Below are 22,823 nucleotides of genomic sequence, written 5' to 3'. Positions count from 1 at the left end.
TAAGGTCTGTATATCTTTCCACTATTAGAAGTATCATAGACTACTCGGCTCCAGTTTTATGTTCTTATACAGATAAAGATCTTCGGCCCTTGGAATTGTTGCAAAATGAAGCAATGAGGGTAATATTAGGTTGCCCTAGAACTGCAAGGATTGAATTAATGCGAATGGAGTTGAATTTGCAAAGTGTGACTCAAAGAATAAGAGAGGTAGCAGTCTCCTCATTTATAAGAATGATTAGACAAAATGATAGGCATCTCAAAACTATTGTAAATAGATATGTGAAAGGCGTTCCAGGATTCTTCAGACTGAATGAATATTCACGAAGGCTTTGTAAAATACTCAGTGACTATAATGTTTTTGGTTTCTGTGTACCTTTGCCTAATACACGCCCAATAAAACCTTGGATTACTGAGAAAGTAGATATAAGTATAGAACAACTGGTATGAGAAAAAGAGACAACAATCTCCATGAACTCAGACAGCTGTTTTTGGAGAAGATATCTCAGTACCCTAGGGATATGGTGATTCATGCGTATTGTGATGGTTCTGTCACTGGAAGTCGAGCTGGTCTTGGTGTTGTAATTAGAGAATATTTTGAATTTGGTATTACCACAGAGGAGAGAATATCTAAACGTATTGGTGATCACAGCTCATCTACTACTGCTGAGCTGTTTGCTATTTATGAGTGTCTGAAATTTGGAATAAATAAGGGAAAATCTATAATAGGCTTTGTTGATAGTCAGAGTGCTCTTTTGGTTTTAAATGCCAAAGTACCTTCTGATGATGGAATAGTTACCAAATGCAAAGAGTAAGTTTCTGATATAAAAGCGTCAGGCTACAGTGTAAAATTTGTCTGGATACCCTCACATTGTGGATGGATGGATGTATGATATTTAGGGCAAAAGCCCAGGCACTGGGGCCAACAAGGCCATTCAGCGCCGTAATGGAAAGAAAATAAATTGTTAAAGTTATGAATTCATGAAGGAAATGATTAATAAATAAAATGAAGTGATGTGACCAATAAATAAGGGTATGAAGTTTAATGAATGATGTGCTATATACAAAAAAAAAAAATTAATGTCATTAAAATTCTACGTGATGTAATAAATTAAATAAAATTAAATATCGTTAAAAATTTTAATACACTTTAAAAAATAGATGATAGCAGAAATATATGCTTCATCTCCCAAAATATCAGACAGGGATTTACCCTGAAAATATCTCTCTTTGGTTAAAATATCTGGGGCAGACCACCAGAATGTGCTCCACTGTTAGTGTCTCGTCACAGTAAGCACACTCTGGAGGGCTGCTTCCTTCTAAAATAAACTGATGGGTTAGACGAGTGTGCCCAATCCTTAATCTGGTTAAAATAACCTCTGTTCGTCTGTCAAGCTGGAATGACGAAGACCACGGTAGTACATTATCCCTAATATTTCTATATTTCTTATTACTGGGAAGAAGGGGAGAAGTCCACCTTTCTTGCCATTTACTTAAAACATAAGATCTAATGGGACCTTTTAGATCTGTATGAGGCACTTTTCTAAAAGAGGTTTCTGATAAAATACTAGCAGCTTTCGCTTCCCTGTCTGCCATCTCGTTTCCGCGGTTCCCCACGTGAGAAGGGACCCAACAGAAAGAGACTGATTTACGTCGACAATATATACGAAAAAGCCACTCCTGAACTTTTTCAATTAATGGATGAAAGCTATTAAATTTTTAATAGCTTCTAAGGTGCTTCTAGAGTCTGAGTATATGACAAAATTAGAATCACTACTTTGAAAAACTAAATCTAGGGCAGACACTACGGCTGTTAATTCGGCAGTAAATATTGATGCAGAGTCAGGTAATTTAGCTGTGTACGCTGTATCACCAAGGATAACAGCGCAACCAACACCACTATCTGACTTAGATCCATCTGTATAAATTTTTGTAAAATTAGTATGGGTAACATCGTGCTCTAAGAATTTTCCCTAATCTCTTCTACAGTGCAGTCCTTTTTGTTAAACAGTTTCTTACATATTGATGCTTCTGGGATAAGCCATGGAGGATTTACAGGATATTCTACTTCCAGGACTTTCTGGGATTTAAGGTGATTATTCATAACATCCTCATTCAGTCGAATTTGGAATGGTTTAGAAGCTCTTGTACCAGAAAACTTCGAGAGTCTGTTTCCTTTAGTGCTTGAAAGGAGGGATTTTTGGGAGCACTTTTCATTCTAGCCATGTATCGCAACCCTAGCTCTTGCCTTCTTAGATCAAGGGGTAAATGATCTGTGTCGACATAAATGCTTTCAACAGGCGAAGTTCTAAAAGCCCCTGAGCATATTCTCAACCCCATGTTGTGTACAACATCCAGTTCCTTTAGCTTGGTTTTACAGGCTGAGGAATAAATCTGACAGCCATAGTCTAACTTAGATCGACACAGAGAGTCATATAGCCTCAGAAGGGATTTCTTATCAGCCCCCAACTAAATCCAGAGACAACCTTTAAAATATTCATAGATTGTTTAACATTAAACTTTAGGGCATTTATGTGGCTAGCCCATGTTAATTTATGGTCAATAGTCATCCCCAGAAATTTAACTTCACTCTCGTAAGGAAGGATGGACCCTTTTAAACTAAGTGTGGGGAACCTCTTCCACACGCCGGCACCTGGTGAATCTTACTGCAACTGTTTTGGAAGAGGAGAATTTGAAACCATTCTCATCAGCCCACTTAGTAATAGCATTAATAGACCTTTGCAAATGTTTACATACGGACAAGGAATCATATCCTGTGCAGTATATTGCAAGGTCATCCACAAAAAGCGAGCATTTAACAGGGGGCGAGATTTTTTCAATCACACTATTTATTGCCACTGAAAAAAGTGTTACACTTAAAACGCTTCCTTGGGGAACTCCTTCCTCCTGCATAAAAGGTTGGGAGAAGGAGTTTCCCACTCTTACCTTAAAAAGTCTGTCTGATAAAAAGGAATATATAAACCTGACCATTCTTCCACATATGCCCATCTTGTGCAATTGTTTCATGATGCCAATTCTCCAGGTAGTGTCATATGCTTTCTCCAAGTCAAAAAATATGCCAATGGTCTGACACTTTTTGGCGAATCCTTGCTGGATTTGGTTGGTCAGCCTCAGCAAGGGATCAAGGGTGGAGCGGTTTTTTCTGAAACCAAATTGAAATGGCGATAGTAATCCTTTGGTCTCCAGGTGCCAAACCAGTCTAGTATTTATCATTTTCTCCATCAGCTTACATACACAGCTGGTAAGAGCTATTGGTCTATAGCTGGTGGCTTGGGAAGCATCTTTATTAGGCTTTTTAACGGGGACAATTATGGATATTTTCCAGTCCTTGGGTAAAATTACAGTTTCCCATATTTTGTTTATACTCTTCAGTAAATATTTTTGGCATCATCTGGGAGGTGTTTCAGCATTTCATATATGATTGTATCCTCACCTGGAGCTGTGGATTCACTTGAGGAGAGCGCCTCACGAAGTTCTCTTAGGAAAATTTGTAGTTGTATGGTTCAGATTTTCCTGAATCAAACTTCAGACACATTTCAGAATTCCTAATTCTTTGAAATTCTGGACAATAATTGTTAGGGCTGGAAACTTTAGAAAAGTGTTTTCCTAGCTCATTGGCAACTTCAGTGGGCTCTGTGATTAGAGTGTCATTTATTTTTAATGAGGGCAATGGTGACGCTACAAATTTTCCACTCAGTTTCCTTATTTTGCGCCACACCACTCTTAGTGGGGTCTTGGAGTTTATTCCATTAATATAGTAAAGCCAACATTCTCTTTTGGCTTTTTTATAAAAAGCGCCGCTGCTTGGCTAAAGCACGTTTGTAGATTAATTTAGACTGAGGGGAGCCACTAGTTTTGTAACGTCTGTAGCATTTCCTAGTCACTTTTCTCAGAATACCACATGTCTTATTCCACCAGGGAACTGCAGGTCTACGAGGTTTGCCTTTTGTTTTTGGAATCGAGCTTTCAGCACTCTTCAAAGTAGATTCAATAAAGTAATCATAGGCATCTAGATGAGAATGAAAGGACTCAAACTCCCTATCTAGATTGACACCCTTACTAAATTTATCCCAGTCTGCGTCCTCTACCTTCCACTTAGGTAAAACTTCAGATGGAGCATTCAGAGCATATTTCAAATGGATCGGGTAGTGATCACTTCCATTTAAATCTTCATTAACAGACCAATTAAAATCAAGGTGGATACTAGTTGAAGAAATACTAAGGTCCAGTGCAGAGAAATGATTATCGTGAATGTTGTGGAAAGTCATTGACCCATTATTATACAGGGTAACATCATTCCTGTCAATAAGGTCTTCGATTAATTTCCCTTTACTATCTAAAAACCGACTTCCCCAAAGGGGGTTGTGGGCATTAAAATCACCTAGCAGAAGTAAAGGAGCTGGAAGTTGGTCAATTAACGACTGAATATCTCCAATGTTAAAATCAAGGTCTGGTGGAAGGTATAAGGAGCAGATTGTTATCCTCTTTTCCAAAATGACTGAAATAGCGACAGCTTGTAGTGTTGTATTTAATTGTACTGTGGAGTGCTGTAGAGATTTATTAATAATAATTGCAGCACCTCCATGGGCACGATCACCAATTGGGGATATGATTTAAATATTGAATAATTTAGTCCAGGATTATAAACAGAGTTGCCTAACATTGTTTCCTGTAGGCATATAATCCCTGGATTAAATTCATGCATTAAAACTTTAAGGTCTTCTGTACGGGCTCTGAGACCTTTACAGTTCCACTGAAGAATATCGAGCAAGAATGCTAAGGTGGTAAAATGTGCTACTTCCCACTCCTTGGAGGGGAAGTACTGTTCCTAGGGTGGAGTGGGAAATTCTCCTTTATAGGAGATTGTTTTCTTAATCCCTTTTCATCTGAATTGGTGTTCAGGGTCTTTGGTTGATCTTCATATTTTTTATTATGAACCTGATGTTCAGAATTATTGCTGTGGTTCTGTGCACCACTAATCCTATTTGTCTTAGGGCGGCAAGACTGAATTGACCTCGGATGTTTTTGTTCTGAAACTACTTTTGGAACCACCTTTCTAGGAGGAGAGATGTCTTCCAAAACACTGAACCCATTTGAAGTTTTTATTATAAAATTATCATTATTTGGGGAACTATTTCTTGTGCGTTTCTTGGTAGTTGCAACCGTAGTTTTATTATTATTTTTGTTTGTGGCTGTGGCGATTGATGGCTCTGAACTAGCTCTATCTAATTGGGATTGTTCCTTTAGCTTATTTTGGTTTGAAGTATTTTCAGAATATTTTCCTGAATTATTGGCCGATTTTGGCACCTTTATTTTTGGAGATGAATCGACAGCTGTGGATGTGGTGGAAGATAAATTTTCTGTGCTTTTGGAAGTACAATTTTTGCTACTGGACTTCAAAGCACTTGCCGACGAAAGTTTCTCACCAGTTTGGAGATTTTCATTATTATTTATGGTTCGAGAAATACCAGGTTTGTGATATCTTCCATCAGACACAGTTATTGGTGGCCTTACATTGTTGGAAGTTTTCATAAGTTTTATTACAGAAGCATACGTAGTGTTGGCACTTTTGTTTGCCCCCATTACCGTGCGCTTTGCTTCACTAATGCTAATATGTTCATTATCTGCCACTGCCAACACGTCTTGTTCAAATTTATATCTGGGACAAGCCATAGAGTTTGGTGTGTGATCACCCTTGCAAAGAAAACAGTATCGGGCTGCTTTGCAATCATCAAAATTATCGTGCTCTGCAGAGCACACAGGACATCTTTTATTGTTTTCGCAAGAGTTTTGAATGTGGCCATATTCAAAGCATTTGCGACACTGTCTGGGACTTCTTTTATATTTTTTAACCTGCATCCTCTCATGGCCAACAATGATGGTATCAGGTAGGTAATTGGAGGAGAAGGTTAAAAGGATAGCTGCATCACCACCCAGTTTTTTTACATGAGATACACAAGGAGGGCATCGATGGAGAATCTCCTCCTCTTTAAAAACATGCAGATCTTTTGAGTAAACTACTCCTTTCAGTGTATTAAAGAATCTGTGAGATGAAATAGATTCAATATTTCCACTTTCAGGAGGTTTAAAGTTAGCTAACAGAACTGCTTGAGTCTCATTTCCAGCTTTTATTAGAAGATTCTTTCCATACCGTTTCAAATTTCCAATGGGAATGGAACCAACCTTGCTCTCAATGCAGTCAGCAGCTTTTATCAAATTTTTCCCTCCCTCCTTGTAGAGAGCAACATGCCATAGAGGGGGAGGAAGAGCTCTGGTACATGGGACTGGTCCATGTTCTTCAGCCTTTGGAACAAAGTCAAATGGCTCATCATTCAAGTTTTTCACTGAAAACACTTTCGTGCTGACAACTGAGTCATTCAGAATGTGGCCATGGAGTCTTTGTTGTGCCTCACTAGCTTCCAAGGGAGAGGAAAATTTGATAAAAGCACAAAATGACTGCTTATCTTTTCTAGAATTAATTTAATTCTTCCACTTTGCCAAATTGCTTCACTACACTGTATAAACATTCGTAATCTAATGATAAGTTTACATTAGTGCAATAAAGGACCTCAAATCCACCAGATTTATTAACACCCTGGTGTCTCAGTGTTTGGTTCTGTCCAACAGCCAAGCCCGTATCCATGTTCATGCCAGAAGTCGTTGCCAGTGCCGTTAAGTCGTCGGATCCAGGGGAGGGAGAACTAAAACCAAATCCATAAGTTTAAACCAGTCCACATGCAAAGGTCCAAAAAGTGCACACCTGACACCCAAGAGCCCCGCACAGACCCCGACAGCATATCAAAAGGACAAACTGGGCAGCTCTACTGCTCAGCTTCCCCACCCCAACACACTCCCAAAGCCCACAAAGAGACCCCAAGATGCCAAGCATGCACACATCAGACCACCACACACAAACTGGTTCATCCACCCACCCAAAACTGCTTGGTCATATCAAGAAAGTATCGTAGATCAGTCAGGTATTCATTCTCCACCAATGAGAGTTCAACAGTCCACCATAACCCTTTCAGGGCACAAGTGAGAGTTGGCCCAGGTATAAGCCAATCCGCCTGCTGGGAGTTCTGCCCCACTAATGGGGACTGACTCCCCACTCCAAATATCTCAGTACTCGTGGGCTTCCCGGACAAAAGCCAGGAGTCCCACCTCCAAAACCAGCCCCCTGGATTCCGATGGGCTGATCCCCAGAGATGGTTCCGCCCTCAAGATAGCAGTGGGAAAAATCCCATCACCATCTCTTAGGTCCAAACTATCTCGGGTGGCGACTCAACCACCACAACTCCCACAATTAGCTTCGCATGCGAACCCCTTCCAAAAAACGATCCCTTCTCAGACTCACCTAAGCAGTAAAATTTTGCGAATGTGGAAATGTACACGCCATTTAAACCAAAAACTGTAGGATGATTCGTCAGGACCCGGGCCCAAAGGACCCTCACATTGTGGTATATATTTTAATGATGTTGCTGATGAATTAGCTAAACAAGGGTGCAATAAAGAATCTATAGATTACGCCACTTCAGTTAGTATGAGGAAAATAAAGTCACACATGGCAAGAGTAAGGGAAGGATGGAATATTGAGAAGGCTAGGGCAATCATGAATAATGGCAGTAACAGTATGTCTCATTATGATTATATTAGTAACAATATACGTTTTACTTATGGGAAGTCTTCAGCTAAATGTGATGGAATTGTTATGAGACTTAAACTAGGCTATAAATACTATTGGGAATACAAGAATGGAGAGGGAACCCCATGTAAATATTGTGACGCTGCAAATTCGCACACACTGCACCATTACATTATGGAATGTAGTTCTTTGGCAGAATTTAGAAATCTTAATAATAATTGTTTTGAGCAAATGGTGTGTTTTTTCATTAATAATAATTTGTACAAGAATATTGCACAAAAATTTAAAAACATTGATATAAGGAATTAAAAATTGATAAATTACTTTATTACTGTTTTTGTTTGTCGTAATATTATATACAACTGTGTTCCCAAGAAAATGTCTTATTTGGAATTTGTTGTGAAATGGAGGTGGTTATTTTCTGTACATTAAAATAATTATTCTCCTTTTATGTAAAAAGGGGTATAAAATGTATTTTATGTAAATAAAATTTTGGTTATTTTCAACATTTAAGTCGATTTGAAGTGCATTATAGTATTCAGTTCAATTATAACAGATACATTTGGTTTTAGTCTATTTCTACTGAAATTGTGGGCTTTGCTAGAATGTCTGTTGTATGAAAATTATAGATATGACTAAGTTTTATGTAATTCTGATTTTGTGAAAGTCTCATAAGGTTTGTGTAAATTCACTTTTTGTAATTTCGAAATTTATGTAGAAAGCCTTTCAAATTGTTAAAACTGGTTGTAACGTCATTTATTTTTTTGAGTGGGCTGTCTAGCAAGACTAACAGCTCCTTTTGACGCCTTTTTTTTATGTCAATAAATTTTTTGAATTTGAATTTGAATTTGGGAGCAGTGATGTCATTGAGTAGTTTTTCTTCTGCTAACGTAGTCAAATAGCGCTATCTGGCAGCCCTCCGTGCCCACACAGACTACCAGCGATGCCGAAATGCCGATTTTTTCCCTTATTTACCGAGAAACAATTCTACGGATTGAGAACCAGACTTTCAATGCCGAGAGGAGGTCTGCTTCCTCGTTTAAGCCGAGAAAACCTCGGCATTCTTTGAGGAGACTGAATACCGTCTCAAATAAAATAGTTTTTAGACTTAGAGTTAATGTCTTTATATCAGCGTTGCCAGATGGTGAAATTCGTGATAGAACTAAGTTGTAGGTACACGGTGGGTATTTAGCGAGAAATGGCAGTTTCTTATAGTATTTTAGATGCTTATTAACAATTTAACGTCAATTTTTGGCGGTCGGCTGTAATCAACTTACAATTTACCTTTGAACTCTACCCTACGGTAAGGGGACCCGATGGGAATCCGGGGTTTTGGGTGGGGGAAACTCGGCGACAACTCTATCCTACGGTAAGGGGGACTGATGGGAAAGCGGGGTTATGGGTGGGGTAAAACACCGGGAGGAGGTTTTAACATGTTGTTATGGTATTTCCTGCTCTATACAGCATTTCAAACGCAAAAAAACGGCCGCAAATGAACGACAAATAAACCGACATCGGTAGCCGGTGCAAAGGCAAACTTCTCCAACTACTACTACTTTTCTCCTCTAAGCTATTGCGCATGCAGGATGTTGTAAGGGAGCTTTTCGCCAAAAATTTAAGACAATTCGATACCTACTTGTTTATGACGTGAAAGTGGGGATTTCATGATATCATATTGGGGCTTTTGGCTCTTTTCCCGTGCAATAACGTTATGTTTTCCTAAAACGGTTGTGTTTTCATTACATTTCTTACAGTGGTTGTATTTCACTGTTTCCTTATTATCGTTTTACCTCTCGCTTCGCTTCCGTTCCTTGCATCACTTCATAAAGCTATACACAATCATAACAAAACATCTCTTTTTCGGTGTTATAATACTTTCCTGCAGACCAGTTATGTTTCTATTACATTTCCTCTGATGTTTTTACTTCCCTTTTTCGTTACTACCGTTTTTTTCTCCCTTCAGTCAATATTTCAGGGTTTACTTAAACGAACACCACTATGCGTTAGCCTGTCAGTTCGTTTGAGTGGTTGATAGCCTTGTTCTTTCTTAACGTATCCGTACATTAAGGGGTTGGTTGCCTGGTGCACCTTCTCCTACCTTCTACCAAAGGCATCATCAACATTAGGCACAGTTTACCTTTGGTAAACGGTTTTTAACGTCCGCATACCCTTGCTGTCATCAACCATGGTTATTGATAAGTGCTAATTACTTGATTGCTAGCCTACTGTGACCCCTGTGGCGGGCGTGCGCAGCGCAATATTACCTCTTGCCAGAACATACATGCTTGCAGTAATCCTGTCAAAAGCGGATAAGGCGCGAAGCGTCGTTCCGCCACCCCATTGCTGTGAAACCATTTACTAGTTTTCATAATTTATATTTTACCTTTCACCTGAGGGAAACCCTAATCCTGTCACATACTAAGTAACCTAAAAGAACATACTATCTTGCCAAGAATCTTGTCCAGTGGGGATAAGGTGCGTACCGCTGTTCTACCACACCTTTCCTGTCAAACATTTTACTGATGTTCATATCTTGTCCTGAAAGAAAAAAGATTTTGTATGCATTTCATAAACTCTCATGAAACCTTTAAAGTTGCGTTATGTTATGGCAACACTTGACCCCCCTGCCTGCTTTCCACCAATCACAAGCCTATATATTCACCCCCCACCCCACTGGCCTGGGCTTCTTTCGTTCCAAAATTTTGTCACGGCTTCCCTCTGTCACCTTCCCGCTTCCACCTACATCACTTCTTAAGTCCGTACCATGTCTGCGGCCGTTCTTTCTACTTCCAGGTCTTCTGAACCTATCAACAGGTTTACCCTCCCCCGGACGTGTAATAATTGCTACCTCAACTATGAGGATTTTGTGTTGTATTACGCTGGACAGTACGAACGTTTAGTGAAACTGTCAAGATCACAGCCTGTTAAGGAAGCAAGTTTTCTGTGGGCATTGCCACAAAGAGTGCCATCTTGGCCTCAACAAGAAGGCTTTTAGGTGTAATAAGACTTACACCCCTGGCCCAAAAAAAGGCAGAAAAAAAGTGTAATTACACCAAGTCTCTCTTCAAGGGCACCTGGTCTTCTGGTTCGAAACTGGTTATTGAAACTGTGTTGATATTTTGTTATCTGTTCACTAGCGATTTGTTTAGTTACAAAGTTGTTAGGACTGAATTGAATTTAAGTGACGTAGCCATCAATGACTGGTGTAGCATTTCAAGGGAAGTAATTGTAAATTGGTGGTTTAATCAGAAACAGAAAATAGGAAGCCCTGGCACAACAGTAGAAATAGATGAAGATAAATTTGGCAAAAGAAAGTATAACGTTGGGAGGGTTATAGAGGGGCAGTGGGTCTTTGGTGGTATATGCCTTGAAACCAGACAATTTTTCGTTGTTCCCGTTGAAAGTAGGAACAGCGAAACTCTAATATCAGTGAACAAAGATTATGTTGTGCCGGGGACCACGATCGTATCAGACTGCTGGAAAGCATACGATTGTTTAAGTCATGAAGGCTACGTCCACTTAAAAGCTGATCACTCTATGAATTTCATAGATCCAGTGACCGGTGCCCATACCAACACCATCGAAAGGCGGTGGAGGGAGCTTCGTGACACAACGCCCAGGTACGGACGCAGAAAGTACAACTTTGTTGGCTACCTGTCAGTAGCCTATTTTAAAATTCATTTTGAGGACCTGAAAACCATGTTTCGAGCGTTCCTTAAGGCAGCGGCGGATCTATACCCTCCACCCCTTTAAGGTCAGTTTCTGTACTTTTCTGATTTATTTCCACGATACGGTTTTGTGTGTTTCATAATCAGTGTCTCTTGGTATGCGTATTTACAAGGCGGATGTCTGGTATCAAGTTCATGTCACGTCCATTTCATGACGTCACTCGCACATCCCCCGTCTAGCAACTCTTGGACGTCACCCCTACCACCCCGCTCCACGCAACTTGTGAGTTTCGCAATCAAGTATTGGGGACACGGCTGCTTTTACCTTGGAAATTGGTTTTTCCTACAGTTTTAGTGTTTTTGATGTTGAAGTGGCAGACTTGTGATGCTGTTATTTATGTCAGACTCTACCTGTTAGTCAACCCCCACCCACTTATGCCAACACATACCTTGTGCACCCACCACCCCGAGTAACCCACCTACCCACAACCTCTCCCTCCCGTGGATCATATGGCTCCCTGAAGGTGGCATATTCTCAATCTTTACCATAACACAAACATGGCAGCTTGTTTACGTATGTCTCCCACCCAGTACCCCACAATCCCAAAGTCCCCCATCACTGTTGGGTAGAGTTAGGATGTAAATAACAGTTGACCCCCACAAGATAACTGATGCTTCTTCATCAAAGGCACTAAAACTGTAGGGAAAACCAATTTGCAAGGTAAAAGCAGCCGTGTCTGCATTACTTAGAATTACCAAATTCGTCACCAGATTTGAAAAATCTGGTGAAATTTCAGAGTTCCTAGCGAAATATAAAATCATTCACGAAACCAGACAAAATCTGGTGAAATCTGGTGAAATTTTGGAGCTCTTGGTGAAAAACACAATCTATCACGAAACCAGACAAAATCTGATGAAATCTGATGAAATTTGGGAGCTCTAGGGGAAAATCCATGATTTTTAAGGAAATCTTGGAAAAAATGTCACACCTGCCCTCTGGTGGCGAATGACAGAAATTCTAGCTCACAACAAATAACAATAACAAAACAAACTTCTCACTCTCTCTCACGTGTTCCACCAAACAAGGAAGAAGAAGAAGAGACGTATGCAAGATTTGAAGGTTTCTTCAGCAACTGTATTTCAAGTGTTCTGTTGGCGCAGCAGCCAGTAAAACAACGAAAACACCAGTCAGTTGACTGACATTTTTAACAGGTTTGTGAACTTTTAATATGATTATTTTACATAAAATAGGCATAAGATTATGCTAGACTATGTACAGTTTAGGTCCACAGCCCCACACCAGAAATTTATTGAAGCAAAGCCTGTAGGACAAGGTAACGCCCAGTCTAGGTAAGTCTATTAGGCCTGCAGCATTGCATTTTATAGCCTAGTATCCTAGGAGGTCTGTATGCATTAGGCTAATTTCTTGGATAACAGATTTTTGGAAAGAAAATTTGGTAATGGTAGATGCCCAGGACTATTGGTATTCTTTTTTTGATTTTGAGAATTGTGCATGGGTTCCAGGCCATTATGCAATAGCCTCGTTTATGGAGAGGATAGACTTTCTTTATTCCCAGCAAATTAGCAAGACCGTCTAAAGTCTTATTAATAAACTCCCTACCATTGTCTGTGATCAGACATTCAGGAACACCATATCTACAAATTATCCCCTTAAAGAACGCTATAGCAACTTCCTCAGCTGATTTGTACTTCAGTGGGAAAATCTCGACAAAGCGAGTCAACTCATCAACAACTACTAATAAATGTCTATAACCATAAGCGGACTCTGAGAAGTTACCCAGAATATCCATATGCACTCTCTGAAACGGCCTATGTGGTACGGGATATGAATCCAAACGACATGACACTGTCGTCGCTGGCTTATTCGCATTGCAAATAGCGCACTTCTTCACAAAGGCTTCTACTGCGGAAAACATATTTTTCCAAAAGAACTTTGACCTGACGTTTTCATACGTCTTGTCTACACCCAAATGAGGAGAACCAAATTTACAATGTACAATGTCTAGAACTTGTGGTACTAGACTCTCTGGCACGATGATTTGTGTAATCTCACCCATGCTTCGAGTACTTCGCAAGTTATACTTAACTTTCTCACCAATAAATTATTCTCCAACTCTAGACCAGAAAAAGGCAACTTATACCCTTTCTTCGGTGAAACTCCCTAAGAAATGCCTTAGCATCTGACAACAATTTATCTTCATCTTGCTTTTGTTCAAGCAAGCCTATGTCCCAAGTGACATTTTCACCCGTAATATAACACACAGCGTTACTCTCACTATCACGAACAACAATCTCTCCCAAGACTGCCGACTCACTATTTCTCCCCGAAGTATGCACTGTAGAAACGTGTATGTCCTCTACATGCGATCTCTCAGAACTACTGATATCAGAGACATTAGACACCAAATATTTACTCTCTTCTCCCACACAGGATTCGTGTGTATTTCCTCATCCTCGACCGGAAAGTATCTGCTCAATGCATCTGCAACTACATTATGCTTACCTTCAATGTATTTGAGGTTTGCATCAAAATCTCTCAATGTTAGGAACCAACGTGCTCTCTTGGGCGACAAATTTGGCTTATTAAAAGCTCTAACAACGGTTGATGATCTGTAAAAATCTCAACTTTATTTCCCAACAACAACATCTTAAAATGAACAAGGCTAGAGACGACTGCGAAAGCCTCCTTGTCCACAACTGACATCAGCCTTTCGTTACTACCACGCGTTTTGAACTTTCTGCTAAAAAATGCAATTGGGTGTAATTTCCCTTCAAATTTCTGCATCAAACACGCACCTATACCTTCCTGACTCGCGTCAGTCACTAAGGTGAATGGTTGACTAAAATCTGGAAACTTCAAAACTGGTGGGTTCACCAAAGCGTTCTTAAGCTTCTCAAAAGCTAATTGTTGACTATCACCCCAAACAAACTTAACGTCTTCTCGTAACAAATCTGTCAATGGAGACGCTATTGTAGAAAAATTCCGCACAAAACGGCGAAAGAAACCCGACATACCTAGGAATGAACGAATCTGTTTCCTGGTTTTGGGAACTGGAAAATTCACAATGGCTTTAACTTCTCATCATTCACTCTGACTCCTCTTTAGAGATAACATGTCCTAAATAGACAATTTTTCTTCAGAAACTCACATTTGGCCAATTTGACCTTTAATCCAGCTTAACCGTAATCGCCTGAGGACTTCTTTTAACACCTTTAGATGTTCTTCAATCGTATCTGTGCATATGAGAATGTCATCCATGTACACAAACACCGACTTTCCTAACAAGCCATGAAGTACTGTGTTAACCAGTCTAGTAAATGTTATTGGGGACCCTTGTAATCCAAAAGGCATCCTATTAAACTCTGTAATGTCCCTTTGGTACCGAAAATGCTGTATATTTACGGCTACTCTCACAAAGGGGAACCTGTAAAAACCCTTGCATAAGATCTATAGATAAATATATATTCTTGCCACCGATCTCAACAAACAAATCAGGCAAACAAGCTACTGGATATCTATCTGGGCATGTTTTTCATTCAGTTTACGAAAATCTACACAAACTCTGATACTACCGTCTTTCTTTGGAACTGCAAGCAAGGAAAATTAAACGGAGAATTGGACGGTCTGATAATGCCTTCCGACTCCCACCTCTGAACTTCTTTTTCTACTTCTTCTCTGATCTTAAAAGGAATTCGATATGCTGGAATATATATGGGATTTGTACCCTTTTCTAGGCGGATTGAATGTTCTAAAACATCTGTAACTCCTAATTTATCTCCCTTCAAAGCAATGATATCTAGATATTCTTTCAACACTTTCTCTACTTTATCTGAATACTCAGGATAATCAACTTTAGCCAAGTGTTCATGCAGAACCTGACTTCGGAACTGTTGTTCCTCGTTAGGAAACATATTCCCGTCTCCACAAAAACTCACTAATTTATGCTCTTCATTAAACTCTTCAAAATCAATTACATAAGTACCCTTGTGATATTTTTTCACTGAGTCTTGATAGCTAACTAATTCTACTGAAGTCACGCCTGCGACTGTAACTTCATTTACTGACACCGTACTCACAACGTCTTTGAATTTCTTGGTTCCCTCAACAACGCACACTTGAGAAGGAAACTTTTTCTCTTTCAGCAACACTTTAACCAATGTAGGAACTCGCGGTTGCAATTCAATATCTTCCAACAAAAATCCTTTGAAAGATCTTTTGCGGAATATCTTCACTCTCTAATGAATGTGTTACACATGTCTCAGACTGTGTCTTAGGTTTCTCACAAGTTTTTTCCTGTGTATATATGGAACAAAACAACCTGACTCACCTATTGTAATCCCCTGAATTCCCGTAAGAATGTTGATGTCATGTCGCATGCAAGAAGGGTGTCCTAGCAAAACCATTTCACCTAAGGCTAATCCTTCTATGACCAAAAATGATTCTACTATTGTCTTTCCGCCGATACAAAGCGTAAGAAATGACGAACCTAAAATATTCAGTTTCCTCGCTTGTACATCACACACTGTCTCACTAGAAGGGACTAATTTGCACTCTGAAACCTCGAGTGAAAAAGGTCAGCATTTACTAAATTAACTGAGCTACCAGAATCAATGAAAATAAAAATTTCATTGCCATTAGAGAATCCACGTACAATCGGCCTAGGTTCTAGTGACTCTAAGATCTGATTAGTCATTATCCTGTGTCTGTTTTCGAACTTATCTTGTGAAAATTCTGCTGTTCCTTTGTGTATCTAGAACTTGCATCATGTGGAATTCTCCTGTCATATCTAGAAAAACCTCCCAGGACTTCCTGAATAATCTCTACTCTTTGTGGCTGGGCAAAATCTCCATCCATGGTCTGAAGATTTGCAAACTGAACAATATCTCACTCTGCAATTTGATTTACTATGTCCTAGTTTATCACAATTAAAACAACGTATCGTTGTGACTGATCTCTCTGGAATTTTCTTCGATTCTACTCGTGCACATGTCTTCGCTGTTGCATCATTTCCCGAATGCGAGCGACTATCATTGTTCTGTGGTTTCGAAACCGCAGCCGACATCTTTGCACCTCCCTGTACAAAACTACTGTCCAGTGTCGGGCATTTTGATAGATTTTTGTTAATCTGTGCAAACAAAAAGGATTCGTCTGTATCCTGATCAATTCTCTTATCAAAACTATCTACAATTACATCTGGGACCGACGTTAAAAGGCAAGCAAAGTGTAACAATCTTTCAAAATTATCTAAAGAGATATTATTTCCAGTTACCCATGGAGAGCCTATTATAGATTTCTTTAACTCAACTACTGCATCAAATAAATTCGCACTGTATGTGACTAGTGAATCATTGCCCTTCTTTATTTTGAGAAACTCGCAAATTCCGAACTGCGCATTCACGTTGAACTCCGCCATAAGTAGCTCGTAGAAATTTCTGCAGTTCATTCCAAGTTTTACACCTTCTGAACCCGAAACTGCGTGCCCGTTTCCCAATATCTCCTTTGTCCAAATCCAGAAATGATTTAGCCTCTGTTAAAGCTTCAGCGCCATTCGTAATTTTCTTAGAATTCAGATAATTGTTCACTGACTCAATGAAAGTTTCTATATTTTGGGTTGGCTTCCCGTCAACTAACCCTTTAAAATTACTAATTCCCGCGCTAACGCTCGTCACTTTATGCACCACAACTGATTGGGATGTGCTTGCTGCATCGTCCGGCATTTTGTGAGTAATCACACGCCCTGAGCGTAACAACATAAAAAGAAACCAAAAGGAACACTAGAGAAAGGCAAAAGTTACCCCTCTAAAAGAAGAATAGAAAACGGAGTTCTGCCATTAACTTACGACAATGGGGTACTTACCACTTTGAACAGAAAACGGAGCACTTATCACTCGACTGCTAACAGAAAACAGAGCTATGTGCAACCTGTGACGTCACCCACTGAAGACGAAGCAAAAAAAAAACCAGCGTGATTTTTTGTTGAATCACCATTTTGCGTAATTAACTCACAATCGCCACTATTCACACTTATTTGGGTATTTTGTTAACCCTAAAATTGCTCTAGAGATCATCCAGATCTATTTCACAACTCCCCACTCCCAATACTCGAATAGAGACGGAAAAAAAAAAAAAGATTCCCCGTATTTCACACGTAATCACGACCCACTCAGTCATTCAACACTGACTCGTCGCCTTGGGTGAGGTCGCCTATGCCTTGGGCATCAACGTTACCAATTAGTCTATTAGTAATCTCCCTCTTTCGCCACCATTAAAGACATGGGACACCGCTCGCTGCCATTAAAATCATGAGGCACCGCTGCCGCCATTAATATCTGTTACAGGAACAGAATCAACACTTTTTTGAAAGTGTACGTAGCGTAATCCTAGCGATCTTTCTTCAGGAAAAAGACGTGGAAAGGTTCACCCATGGAAACACTCACATTTTTTTCTCTCTCTCAACTCTCTCTCTCTCTCTCTCACTTACCAAAGCTCACCCACCCTAACCTCACTCATGTTTAATTTTCTTTGCTTGCAGTTCAAAGAAAGAAGACGGTAGTATCAGAGTTTATGTAGATTTTCGTAAATTGAATGAAAAAACATGCCCAGATAGATATCCAGTAGCTTGTTTGCCTGATTTGTTTGTTGAGATCGGTGGCAAGAATATATATTCATCTATAGATCTTATGCAGGGTTTTACAGGTTCCCCTTTGAGTAGCGTAATATACAGCATTTTCGGTACCAAAGGGACATTACGGGATTTAATAGGATGCCTTTTGGATTACAAGGGTCTAATAGCATTTGCTGAACTGAACACAGTACTTCTGGCTTGTTAGGAAAAGTTGGTGTTTGTGTACATGGATGACATTCTCATATGCACAGATACAATTGAAAAACACCTAAAGGTGTTAAAGAGTCCTCAAGCGATTACGGTTCGCTGGATTAAGGTCAAGTGGCCAAATGCTTGAGTTTCTGAAGAGAAAAAATTGTCTATTTAGGACATGTTATCTCTAAAAGAGGGAGTTAAGAGTGAATGATGAGAAAGTTAAAGCCATTGTGAATTTTCCAGTTCCCAAAACCAGGAAACAGATTCGTTCGTTCTAGGTATGTCGGGTTTCTTTCGCCGTTTTGTGCGGAATTTTTTCTGCAATAGCGTCTCCATTGACGAATTTATTTTTGAAGACGTTAAGTTTGTTTGGGGTGATAGTCAGCAATTGGCACGAGAAGCTTAGAACGCTTTGGTGAACCACCAGTTTGAAGTTTCAGATTTTAGTCAACCGTTCACCTTGAAATGACTGACGCGAGTCAGGAAGGTATGAGTGCATGTTTGATACAGGGGTGAAGGAAATTGCACCCAATTGCTTTTATAGCAGAAGGTTCTGCAAAGCGGCGTGTAGTGTGCGAAGAGCTGATGTCAGTTGTGGACAAAGAGGCTTTCGCGTCGTCTCTAACCTTGTTCATTTTAAAGGAGTGTTGTTGTTGGAAATAAAGTTGGGGTACACAGATCATCAACCATTGTTAGAGAGCTTTTAATAAGCCAAATTTGTCCTTGAGAGCACGTTGGTTCCTAACATTGAAGATTTTGATGCAAACCTCAAATACATTGAGGGTAAGCATAATGTAGTTGCAGATGCATTGGCAGACATTTTCCGGTCGAGGATAGAGAATACACACCAGATCCTGTGTGGGAGAGAAAGAGAGAGCAAATGTTTTGGTGTCTAATGTCTCTGATATTAGTAGTTCTGAGATATCGCATGTAGAGGACATACGTTTCTACAGGTGCAGACTTCGGGGAGAAATAGTGAGTCGGCAGTCTCGGGAAGATTGTTGTTCGTGATAGTGAGTAACACCGTTAACGGTATAATGCAATTGAAAATGTCACTTGGGACATGAAGCACTCCGAACAAAAAGCAAGATGAAGATAAATTGTTGTCAGATGCTAAGGCATTTCTTGAAATTTCACCGAAGAAAGGGTATAAGTTGCCCTTTTTCTGGTCTAGAGTTGGAGAATAATTTATTGGTGAGAAAGTTAAGTATAACTTGCGAAGTACTCGAAGCATGGGTGAGATTACACAAATCATCGTGCCAGAGAGTCTAGTACCACAAGTTCTAGACATTGTACATTGTAAATTTAGTTCGCCTCATTTAGGTGTGGACAAGACGTATGAAAACGTCAGGTCAAAGTTCTTTTGGAAAAATATGTTTTCGCGGCGGTAGAGGCCTTTGTGAAGAGAGAGGGTGCAGCTATTTGCAATGCGAATAAGCCAGCGGCGACGCGTCGTGTCGTTTAGGTTCATATCCCATACCACATAGGCCGTTTCAGAGAGTGCAAATGGATATTGGGTAACTTCTCCAGAGTCCGCTTATGGTTATAGACATTTATTAGTAGTTGTTGATGAGTTGACTCGCTTTGTCAGGGTACCACTGAAATACAAATCAGCTGAGAAGTTGCTATAGCGTTCTTTAAGGGGATAATTTGTCGATATGGTGTTCCTGAATGTCTGATCACAGACGATGGTAGGGGATTTGTTAATAAGACACAAGGCAGGTCTTGCTAATTTGCTGGGAATAAAGAAAGTATCTATGTCGTATGACCGCAAACAAATGGGTTACGTGAGAGGGCGAATCGGAAAGTAATTGAAGCTTTGCGCATGACGGTGGGTGGTTCCGATACACATTGGGACAGATCTTTGGATGAAGTGTGATATAGTATCAATAATATGATGAATGACACAATTAAGATATCTCCAGCAGAAGCTTTGTATGGGTACAAGTTGAAAGGACCTTTTGATTTGTTACCAGAGCGAGTTCAGGGTGATGTTACGGTCACTTCATTGATAAATACAGCGAGAGAAAGATTTGCACGTATCAGTAAAGAACTTGAACTTAGTTCGCGCGCAATGGTAGAGAAAAGTAACGCGAAATCGAGGATTAGCTTTTTAGAATGGGTGATAGAGTGTTGTTAAAATTGAATGTTCGGGAATGATCTGAATTATAAATTAAGTCCAAAGTTCCACGGACCTTTTGAGATTGTAGAAGATCAAAAGGGAATAGATTGTAGTTAAAGATGTAAATACTGGGTGGCAGAAATTGACCCATATTTCGAAGTTGAAGAAAGTTGGGATGTAATGGAACGTTTGTATATAGTTAGAGGGATAAATGGGTTGATATTTGTATATATATGATATTTATTTTTTTTTTTGTCTCTTGTTCATTTTGGATATTTGAAGTTCTTAATCATTTGTTTTCGAATGATTTTGGGAATTGAGACATGGGTTAATTTCATACGAGATTTGACCCGTGTGTTAGTGTGTTGTGTGTTATGGTGTTATGATGAGTTTTGTCATCTGGCGCCAATATGTGTTGTTTAGGATTTTTTGGGGAGGTACTTGGTATATCGGACCGAACAAAGTCTGATCTTTTTCGGGTTGGGAGATCGTATTTGATATTTGGATTTTCAGTTTCTTTTTTTAAATGAAGGGAGCTGTATTGTAGTGGTTGTAGTTGTTAAAATCATGGGAGCGATTGCCATTACGTCAATTGCTATTTTGTTTACTTGAAATATTTGCTAACAGGTAAACCATGTCTTTTACGAGATATGATGCCTTTTAGTGTTTGGATAGGATTCTTGAGTATTTTTTCTGTTGGATAGAATTATTTTTTTTATGGTGAGTTCCGTAGAGTTGTTGTGTGCTTAGTAGTGAGTTGACTGTGATTATTCGGATACACACTTGGAATTAGTTCACATTAAGAGTGTTTGACTTTTGCATTAGTAGTTTTGTTTGGTTCAGTAACATGAAACCTTTTTGTTATTAGACCTTTTTCGAGTGTTTTTGGGAGACTCAGTAGTGATATGGGATGGATTAGAGACCATGTTCATTTTGGGAGATCAATATCAAGGTTCGGGAGTTGATTATAAGACAAGTTGTACTTTAGTTAGAGAAGTATGTATTAATGACAGTAGTATTTTTCCAGTTGCAGAGTTGTATCTGTGGGTGGTTGTGAATTATCATTGGATTCATAGACAGACTCCGACAGAATGTGACTTTAGACAGTTCCTGCGAATTACCACATTGTATCCACAAAGCGCTTACTGCGTGGTCTGCAAGAGTGCGCATCACACGACGATGTGCCAGAACAGCAAGTCGACATCATTCGTTCTTCGAGGGTCAAGCTGTTCTGACTCATCCTGCAGAATCCTGTCTACAGACTTTCTCGTACTTAACCATGCTGTATTCAACAGTTCGAGAAGATAATTATGCGTCATACGCATAGCGAGCATTTAGTAGTGGAAATTTCTCTTAAAAGTTAATGACAGTTCCACCGTTGGAGAACATCGACGATTCCGTGATGTTCAGTATCAGGAATATATTATGCCGACAATTTTAATTGTCTTAATAGCTATTTTACTGATAATTCTTGTTATGGGGGTAGTAAAGCTTATTCTAAGTGTTTGTAGGTTTACATGTAAAGGCTCTAAGTACAACCCAGTGACTTTGGAAGTGCGTCATAGAGAGCAGTCCTTAAGCTGCAGTGCAGTAGACATTGCCTAATTGAGCATAACCTATCTGTTATGTTTTATACATATGCTTTTGTTTTAGTTTGCCGTTAAGAGCAGAGACGCTCTTAAGGGGTGGCCGAGCTCTATTTAAAGGACACATATATGCATTTCATAGCTTCAATGCTTTAAGGTGTGATGAAAGTATTTTTGGTGCGAGATGATACTGACCGAGCCATCAGTTGCAAAATCTTTGTGTTCAGCAAATAGTTTGATTCCTCAGCTCTCTGCGCGAGAAGCTCAGCAATATTGGCGATTAGGTGATCTCTGGAGCGTTATGTATATTCGTGAGTACGTGCGTTACTTTGATCTAGATTATGCCAAAATCTGCCCTAAAAGTGAGTTTGATCGTGATAGAACTGCAGTTGTCCAGTCATAGCTTTGGAGTGGGTCCTGGCTTTGAAAATCGGCAGATAAGGTAGAGTCTCAAATCTCTGTTTTTATGGGAGAAAATTGAACTTGTGATTTTTACCATGACTTTCTGATCATTATGAACTTTTGAACTGGTGTGGGAGATTTAATATGAATATTCATACCTCTTTTATATTATTATTTTGTTATGTTACGTTTGCCATGTCTTGGCTATGCATTTTACACTTTCCATTATTGTGTTTTGCATTTCATATATTTTTGGGAGTTTTCTATCATGTTTAATTCTTTCGACAGATGTGTGGACTTGTTCGAATAACATGTGGGGATTGTGGTAGACTGTTTTTTTGGATATGACTTTAGTTATTGATTTGGGAGTATGTGTGATTTTGGGGATTTCCAGGCTATTAGCCATAATGAGACTTCTTTAATCAAGTGTCTTTTGCAGTTTAGAGTTTAGTTATCTGACTCGATAATTCATTTATTATGCATTTAATCTTTGCTTTGTTTATTCATTTCTTGTTGGGTTATTTGAATAATAAACCTATTTTGT

The sequence above is a fragment of the Macrobrachium rosenbergii genome, chromosome 12, assembly GCF_040412425.1.
Source record: "Macrobrachium rosenbergii isolate ZJJX-2024 chromosome 12, ASM4041242v1, whole genome shotgun sequence".
Taxonomy (NCBI): domain Eukaryota; kingdom Metazoa; phylum Arthropoda; class Malacostraca; order Decapoda; family Palaemonidae; genus Macrobrachium; species Macrobrachium rosenbergii.
Note: the sequence above shows the minus strand (reverse complement) of the source record.